Genomic DNA, 8,105 nt, shown 5'->3' with positions numbered 1-8,105 from the left:
AAAAAAAAAAAAAAAAAAAAAAAAAATATATATATATATATATATATATATAAATATATAAATTAACTCAATTTATTAGTAATCACCCTTACCTCAAAGATTAGTGTTTTACTTATCACTATTACTCCACTTGGTGGCGATGGTCACTATTCGCTATTTTCAAATATAATACTAAGTTGTTTAAATTCAGGCATAGTAAATTGAGGTCTATTTTCATTTCTTTTTCTTTTCTAAAGATGGGGTTTCACCATGATGGCCAGGCGGATCTTGAACTCCTGACCTCAGGTGATCCACCCACCTCGGCCTCCCAAAGTGGTAGGATTACAGGCGTTAGCCACCGCACCCGGCGAGGTCTATTTTCAAAATATCTTTGAGGTTAAAAGAACTGTAAATTTTGAAATCATGTAAATTTGAGAATTTCTTCATGTAACCTTTGACTATTACTATGTTGCCCGAGTTTAAAATAAAGGAGGAAGGTTGTCAGAAACATCGCACAAGAACAAAGGTCACACACAAAATAATGTTTTGAAGTCCTAAATTCAACCACTAGGTTTTAGAAACACCAACTTTTTTCTTCTTGAGGCAGGGTCTGGCTCTGTCTCCCAGGCTGGAGTGCAGTGGAACAATCAGAGCTCACAGCAGCATTGAACTCCTGGGCTCCAGAGATACAGCGGCCTCAGCCTTCCAAAGCACTGGGATTGCAGATGTGAGCCACTACACCCATCCTAAAATAAACATTTCTTGATATTTTTGGAGAAGTTGGATATGCAAATCTAGTTAATATAAGATTAGAATTATAAGAGAAGTCTTGAGCCTACTTAAAATCAGTTAATCAATATTGCAGACACATGTAACAGGATACCTGATGTTTCATATAATGTTCAATGCCTTTTAATTTTATTACTTGTATAGCAGTTGTTAGCTATTCATTCTTGGGTTTTACTGAAGTTCCAAAAATCAAATAACTTTGATTCCTGTAATGGAAATATCTAGAGAAGCTTTTTTTAAATTACCCTGCAGAGATGAAGGCCAAAGTATCATATGTACCTATAACATTACTATTCTTAGTACAAAAAAAGTTAAATATACTCTTATGTCTGAATATACACTATTAAACCAAGGCCACTCAGGTCAGAGTAGAATACTTAAAACTGGCTTTAGCAGTCCCTTTCCTCCTAACAAATCGATTATTGCTCTGAGGCCCAAGTATACTCAACTTCATCCCTCCAAAGACTATTCTGCCACAATTCCACTGTTATTTACCCCAGTCTACCTCTTATCTTTCTAGCCTTCAATTCTCTCTTTATTCTAATGCCAGAACCAAAGTCCTCAAGTTGAGGCAAAGATGGACAAAATAAGACTATATACACTACAACAGGGAAAAATGAATTCATGGTTGTAGAGGATGTGAATCTAGACATGCATTTCCATGCAGTGCTTACAGATTTAATAGCCAGTAAAATGTTAGCAACATGGTGGTATATCATGTAATTTTTATGTCCTACTTCTATGAAACATTTCTCATCACTCTTGATTCTCCTCTAGTCTACTGGGCATATTGTAACTACTTGAACCCAACTCCTGAGCTCAAACAATCCTCCCGCCTCAGCCTCCCAAGTATTTAGACTATAGATGCATGCAACCATGCTCCACTAATTAAAAAAAATTTTTTTTGTAGAGAGATGGGGTCTCACTATGCTGACCAGGCTGGTCTTGAACTCCTGGCCTCAAATGATCCTCCCGCCTCGGCCTTCCAAAGTGTTGAGATTACAGGCATGAGCCACCATGCCTGGGCAACATAGTAAGACCTTGTCTCTAAAAAAAAAATTTAAATATAAATTTTAAAATTGGTTAAAGTTTATTGTAGTTATACAGGTTGATAAACCACTAAATTACAGTCCTCTCTTTGCAGTACTTACAATGGTGAAACAGCTCAAGTGTCCAACAAGAAAGCAAGGATGACCAGGCAAGGTGGCTCACTTTGTGGGGCTGAGGTGGGAGGATCACTTCAGGACAGGAGTTCGAAACTAGCCTGGTCAACAGAGCAAGACCCTATCTCTACAAAAAATTTAAGAATTAGCTAGGTATGGTAGCATGCAACTGTACTCCCAGCTACACCAGGAGGCTGAGGCAGAAGGATTGCTTGAACCCAGGAGTTCCAGGCTGCAGTGAACTATGGTCATGCCACTGCAACAGAGAAAGATCCTATCTCTTTAAAAAAGGAGAGAGAGAGAGAAAGGTGGAGTACTAATTCCATTAAATATTACTATTTAAATAAGAAATAAGCAAACTAATAACATAGGGACACATTTATATGAAACACTGAACAGGAAGAAGAGGAAGTCCAACATAGTACTCACTCACCAATGATGGCAGTTTGGTAAGAAGTCCGAATCTATATAATGTATTTTTAGCAAATGTCGAACCAAATATACTGTCATACTCATCATCCACAGGAAGACCAGGAAAAAGAATAGTTTTCGTCACATCAAGTTTAAAAACTGCTGTTGTATCTAACCTAAAAGAGAGTCCTTTTGAGTTGCCTAAGCTTCTGTTCAGGTGCAATTTTTTTATTTTTTATTTTATTTTATTTTTTTTGAGACAGAGACTTGCTCTTGTTGCCCAGGCTGGAGTGCAATGGTGCGACCTTGGCTTACTGCAACCTCTGCCTCCCCGGTTCAAGCAATTCTCCTGCCTCAGCCTCAAGAGTAGCTGGGATTACAGGCACATGCCACCACACCTGGCTAATTTTTTGTATTTTTAGTAGAGATGGGGTTTCACCATGTTGGCCAGGCTGGTCTCAAACTCCTGACATCAGGTGATCCACCCACCTCAGCCTCCCAAAGTGCTGGATTACATGAGCCACCATGCCCAGCTGTTTTTTTGTTTTTTGTTTTTTGAGATGTAGTCTCGCTCTGTCACCAGGCTAGAGTGCAATGGCATAATCTTGGCTCACTGCCTTCCGGGTTCCAGCAATTTTCCTGACTCAGCCTCCCGAGTAGCTGTGACTAAAGGGGTGCGCCACCATGCCCAGCTAATTTTTGAAATTTTAGTAGAGACGGGGTTTTGCCATTTTGGCCAGGATGGCCTCAATTTCTTGACCTTGTAATCCACCCACCTCAGCCTCCCAAAGTGCTGGGATTACAGGCATGGGCCACTGCACCTGATCCAGGTGCAATTCTTATTTGGCTAGAGAAAAACTAATGACAGGACAGCTTCAATTTACACAAGTAAATTTCGTTGAGTAGAAACACAAAGCTTTAACTAGTTTCACATATATACTCATTTTATTTGGTCTGTCTTATATTCATATATTTAAACTTAACACGTTATTGTTTAATTACAAGATTCAAGATCTCACTTCAAGAAAAGCAATAAAGTTTAATGCCAAGGGCCTGTGCAATTTATTTTTGTTTACTTCCAAGCCTGTTCCACTTTCAGAATGGAGAACCAAAGATAAGTTACCATATATGACAGCATGCAATATGATATATTTTCACAGACTAGACAATTTAGCAATTCAACAATTCTAATAACCTATTAACTTTTGTTAAAACCCTCTGGGCAAAAATGTATTAAGGTCATCTGAGTCCAATCAGATATGCCCAGCTCAATTTTCAGAAATATTCAACGTGCCTAGATATTCTTAAAGAGTAGCTTCACATCTATTTTACTTTTTAGGGGTTCTTACAACAGAGTTTATGGATGGACTTGAATGAGGAGCAGGAAGTGACACATAAAATTCCATGTAGGGTGTATTTGCATTTTCTGACCTAGGACCACACCTTCCATAAGGTTCTCAAAGGATTTCATGACCTTAAAATAGTTTGAGAACCACTATTATGTATATCATAGATACATTCAAGAGCAATAATTACATCCTACGTGATAACTGGTTGCTAAGTAAAATAAAGCATTGCTTCCACAGAAAGGCAGGCTCACAAGGTTTATGGCTATCCCAGCTCTTGCTTCATCCCCGGAATAAATGCCTTTTGAACTTTTTTGCCCTACTGAAAAATACTGCTTTTCAATATACAGCTTACTCTTCAACAATAGAAAAGGTTAATGGCTCCTTGCCAAAAAGCCAAGATTCATCTGCAACAACCCTCACTACACAGACATTATATAACTTTTTTTTTCTATAGTCTTTTGCACTATTTTTTTTTTGGCATAATTAGAAGTTGTACATATTTTTCATCTGTTTTACCATCAAAATACAAACTGGCCAAAGTCCTACGAAAGTCCTGGTTTTCAGTACTTCAAAATAAAACTCATGAAAATGTCAATAAAAACAGCACTATCCATTTAAAAGAGACAGAAATAGTCCTTTTCCTAGTTAGTATATGTAAATCTAAGAAGCATTTGCCATCAGCTATCAAAAACAGTGGCAGGACTTAAGGCACAATGTCCCAAAACCAAAACAGACCATAACTATTATTAAAGGTAAGTTATAAAATCTATGCTGCTCACATAACGAAAGAAGTAAAATTTGAAGTTCATATTTAAGATTCTTAAATTACACTCACAAGCCAAAAAAAAAAAAAAAGAAAAAGAAATCAAGGGGTGTCTATTCACATTTCAAATCAAGGCAAAATATATTTGAGATTGTTCACTTTCAGTTTCTTTAATATATCCTCTTAGGATACCCATTTTCTCCATAGAAACTTGATTTTAAAAATCCGTTTGTTTTTTAAATTAACTTCCAATGTTCCTGCTATGCAGGCTGAATTTTTCATCTGATTATTTTAGGAAAAGACTAGCCTCATTCATAAGCTATATCTAAACCTAAAAGGGGAAATATGTTTCTAACTAGAACTTTAAAAAGAGAGAGAGTAAAAAATTGATGAAAGAACACTGCTGCCACGTCTTTGCCCCTCCCCCGCCCCCACGTAGTGGCTATTTCATCCCCTCCGAGTGCCTTCCAAGGGAAAGTCCAAGAACCACCGCTCTCGGAGAAACCAGAAACAGTTAAGTGGAAATTGGCAAGTCTCTCTGGCCTTTTAAATCAATTCCTAAAAGAGGATCCAGCTGCTTCTTCAAACCTTTCTTAAAGAAAACAGCGCAAAATTCCAAAAGTCTTCACTCTATTCGGAACGCGTAAGATGTGTCTAAACACTGAATTTGTATTTAACAGACTCGATTATTTAAGAGAGAGTTTCTCATACTTATCATACCATCCTTCCTCCCCATTGAAACATACATCCGGGGGCCAGTCATATAATCCAACTCAAAATCCTTACACAACCATAGAATTTGTTGGACTGATGTGGACTTTTAAAAGCTGCAAATTCTCCGTTGACAAGAGACAGACACAGAGACAGAGATTGAGAGAAGAGCTCTTGTCTCTTTAAAAACAAGTTCTGGGGAAGAAGAGGGAAGGAAGCTTCCCTGACGACAAGGTTACCAAAGACTCGACTTCCTGGGTGCGAGGAGCACAAAACTCGGCGCCCCGGGCTACGTCTAGCTGCTGAGGCAGCACGGCAGCGCGCAACAGATGAGTTCAGCCGGAACTTTCTGGGGGGGGGGGTCCCCCCCGCTCCTGACGACTTTCAATAGGGCAAAAATGCCTGGCGCGCTTCGGCTTTAGTTCCAAGCCTTAAAATCCTCTCTCCACCGTCACATGCAAACCATCTGCGGCTGTGGCGGCCAAAAGCCCACGCCCCGCGCTCGCGTTCCCCTCTGTCTCGTTAGGGAGGACCAGGTGCGGGAGAACTTGGGGGAAAAAAAAATCAACAGGGTGATTCCTCCCGGGAAGGAAAATTCAAGAAAGTCTTGGTCCCTGGGCGGGGACTGAGGCTGCAGCAGCCCCAGGGGCCGGAGGCGCACCAGGGGACGGAGGCGGGAAGAGGGGCAAGAAGGAGGGGAGCCGCCGGGAGTCGCGTGGCGCAGGGCGAAGGGCCGAGACTCCCGCGGGGAAGGTACCGAGGCTGCTGCGGTAACCTGGGGAATCCCCGCCCCAGCGGTCCCACCACAGCGGGGAGGACCGGATCGCCGCAGCCGTCCGAGAAGAACCACTGCTGGCCTGTGGCCTCAACCTCAGCCTGCGGGGTCGAGGGAGCGTCTCACCTGGGAAGTGGGACGGCAGGGCGGCGCGCTCTTCAGTCTCTTGTCGCCTCCACTCGGAGCAGCTGTCTACACCCCGGCCCTCAGCCCGCTGGCGGCGCGACTGGGCAGCAGAGGGAGCCCGCTAGCCCTTTTATAACCTCTAGGCCGCGCCGGCAGCGCCAGGGAGGAGGCGACTGCAGCCCTCGCTACGTGAGCTCGATCACACCAGCGCCTCGGCGACTGCGCAGGCGCCCAGCCCGGGCCTCTTGCCCCCACCCGTGGCCGGGCCGTGGAGTCTGAGGCCTAGAGGAGGGGCCGGGACCGGCCGCCGTGGGGTGGGCGAGAGGGCCTGGGATGTAACGCGCTTGCTCAGGGTTCTCGCCCCGCCACCGTTACTGTGGTTACCACAGGTTCTCCCCCGTCCCCCGCCCCCCGCCCCGCTCCTGTTGATTTCAGCGTCAGCGTCAGGCCTAAGCGACGAGGCCACCAGCGGTAAAATATCTTAAAAATTAGAAGAGGAACCTGAGAGTGTGGAAAGTAAAGCAGAATTTTTCTAGGGTGGAAAATAATATAATTTCAATCTTGGTATCTCAGTTGTCTTGTCCCTAAAGGCTTTTTGCTTTGCTAAACTCCCTCTCACATCTCAGCACTCATTTTATGCTAATCTTGCTCTACTTCCTACCTTTATAACTTATCAGTAGATAGCAGACTGACTGCTCGGGGTCAGGCTATCTGAATTCATAATCCTGCCTCAGTCGTGTGTAACACTAGGCATTAACAACCTCTCCGTATCCGTTTACTCATCTGCAAAATAGGAACGACCGTACTACCCATCTTGTAAGATTCTTGTGAGAATAAAATAAGATAATGTACGTAAAGCACTTAACACATGCCTCACACACAGACATGATTCTCCAGTAACATCAATTTATATAAGGCACCCGACATTGTGTTTGGTCTCAGTCTAACATTTGCCTTAGTCATAAAGTAACTATATCTCCCTGTACTATCAGGAATAATACAATGGAGATAATTTTTCCTTGTTAGTGAAAGACAAAAATGTGTTTCTAAGACTTGTTATTCATTAAGAATTGTTGTTTCTAAAGTTTTCCATGTGTGCTAAAAAGTATAGCAATAACTAACATTTGACTCTTACGCAGGACGCAGGAGGTGAGGTTGATTACACAGCTACAGAAAGTCAGAGAGAGTACTTTGGGAGCACTAAGTAACTAAAAAGTAGATATAATGATGTCTAAATCAATGGTTCTGAAAGTGTAGTCAGGGAATTCACAAGGTCAAAATTATTTTCATACTAAGACTTTATTTCCCTTTTTGACTCCAATAACAATACAGTGGGGTCTTCCAGAGGCTACATGCCTGTGATATTGCAACAGATTGAATGCAGATGCAGATATGAGAATCTTCTATTGGCCCAGACACTGAAGAGATTTGCAGAAATGTAAAATAATGCCACTCTTCTCACTAAATTCTTTTTGCTTTGGAAAATAGTTATTTTTCATCAAAAATGTTATTAGGCCAAATGAAATGCTCACACCTGTAATTTCGGGAGGCTGAGGTGGGAAGATCACCTGAGCCCAGGAGTTTAAAATCAGCCTGGGCAATATGGCCAGAACCTATCTCAAAAAATAATTATTATAATCCCAGCACTTTGGGAGGCCGAGGCGGGTGGATCACAAGGTCAAGAGATCGAGACCATCCTGGTCAACATGGTGAAACCCCGTCTCTACTAAAAATACAAAAATTAGCTGGGCATGGTGGCACATGCCTGTAGTCCCAGCTACTCGGGAGGCTGAGGCAGGAGAATTGCTTGAACCCAGGAGGCGGAGGTTGTGGTGAGCTGAGATTGTACCATTGCACTCCAGCCTGGGTAACAAGAGCGAAACTCCGTCTCAAAATAATAATAATAATTATTATTATTATTATTTATGTTATGTTAACATATAACAGATTTATTATTGTTTTAAATGAATAAATATTTTACGTGTTTGCTTTAATTCCTAATATAGCAAATGTTGATAAATATAATCCACAAAAAAGCT

The 8,105-nt window shown here is 41.8% G+C and overlaps 1 protein-coding gene across 7 annotated transcripts in view; it reads right to left on the bottom strand.

The window, feature by feature from the left end:
• The window catches only part of P4HA1 (prolyl 4-hydroxylase subunit alpha 1), a 68,008-nt gene extending 61,623 nt beyond the window's left edge, over window positions 1-6,385 (bottom strand). For all 7 annotated transcript variants that reach the window (XR_005200143.1, XR_005200145.1, XR_005200144.1 and 4 more), the window contains exon 1: window positions 6,067-6,385. The gene's annotated coding sequence lies outside the window, so the exon portion shown is untranslated. The remainder of the gene's footprint in view (window positions 1-6,066) is intronic.
• Window positions 6,386-8,105: the final 1,720 nt, after the last annotated feature.

This window comes from Cebus imitator, unplaced genomic scaffold (genome assembly GCF_001604975.1).
Source record: "Cebus imitator isolate Cc_AM_T3 unplaced genomic scaffold, Cebus_imitator-1.0 Scaffold52, whole genome shotgun sequence".
Taxonomy (NCBI): Eukaryota; Metazoa; Chordata; class Mammalia; order Primates; family Cebidae; genus Cebus; species Cebus imitator.
The sequence above is the reverse complement of the archived record's forward strand: the minus strand, read 5'-3'. Positions and strand labels throughout refer to the sequence as shown.